This window comes from Geospiza fortis, unplaced genomic scaffold (assembly GCF_000277835.1).
Source record: "Geospiza fortis unplaced genomic scaffold, GeoFor_1.0 scaffold130, whole genome shotgun sequence".
NCBI lineage: Eukaryota > Metazoa > Chordata > Aves > Passeriformes > Thraupidae > Geospiza > Geospiza fortis.
The window spans coordinates 10,741,373-10,742,689 of NW_005054300.1; positions in this window are offsets into that span (position 1 = coordinate 10,741,373).

Sequence of the window (1,317 nt, forward strand, 5' to 3'; positions counted from 1 at the left end):
GGGCGGGGACAGCAGCGGGGAAAAGCCGCGGTGCTCGCCCCCGGGACCCCCCGAGCGGGCGGCGGACACGAGGAGCCTCCTGCGCACCCCGGCACGGGAGGGACAGACCGGGAGTGGGAGGCAGCGCCCACTGTCCCTCCTGCCCTCCCGCCTCCTGGAAAGGTCATCACCCCCGGGGCATGGGGCCAGTCCGGCCGGGTCAGCTGGGGCCATCGGCCGCCCTAGCAGCCCTTCCCAGGGTGACACTCCCACTCGGACCTCACCCGTTCCGTGGCACGGTGCTCCTTGGTGGAGCACCGTCCCTCGGTCAGGACAGCCTGCTGGGATGAGCCGTTGTCCATCAGGTTGCTTCTCCGTGCTGCCATGTGCTCCCACCTCAGAAGGTGTGAAATCAGGAATATCGGATTTCCTTCAGTTTGTGGTCAAGCCTTCTTGCCTTTCCATTCTCAAGCACTATTGTCTTTACAAATAAGCTCTGTCTCCTCAGGTTCCTTGATATTGTGAATGCAGGAAAAGCCCAATTTTATGATTTACAAATACAATTTATGACAAAGCTGTAGAGTCATACTAATTGCCTCCTGTTTGATTGCCCTCTGGAGCTCTGTACAGCATTGCTTTTTTTCCTAACTACACCTTTTGCTAGATCAATTTAAGGCTCAGCTAGGGTAAAATAGACCTCTGTCTATCCAATCTACAATAATAACGGAAACTCCAAAAGCTTACCTCTCCCTTTTCCTCACCATACCTCCTAGGGTATGCTGATACACTCAATGCCATTGATGCATTAGGTAGAAGACACCCACATCCTATGAAGCTGCATTGCTCTGCAGGGCTGACAGCAGTCAGCAGGTGGGTTTATGAGGGTATTGAAATAGCCCTAGAGATCTCTCAGAAGAGCAGGTTTTGCCATAGGCTTGCTGAATGCTATCTTCAGTCACTCTATGGGTCAGAAGTGGACTTGAGTTCATGTTTCCTATGTGATTTCACTTCCTCTTTTGGGGAAAATCTGCCTACATTGAAGACTTTTGCCCTAGTGTTTCACCAAACATGCACATCTCTGTCTCCAAAACTATTTCAATCCCAAATTCTCACTACCCCTCAACAAGCTGTGGAGGCAATCTTCTCTTGTCACGTGCCTGGAACAGTAAGACAAACAGAGCCTGTGTGCTTGGGAACAAAGGTGAGCATTTTCTGAGTCATGAACTTGCTGCTCCACATAGTGCCTGCACAGTGGTGCAGGAGAACAGCTCACTCGAGGAGCACAATTAAAAACTTCAGGTTATTTGACACCTTCAGTTGCACATCTGCTCCTCAGAC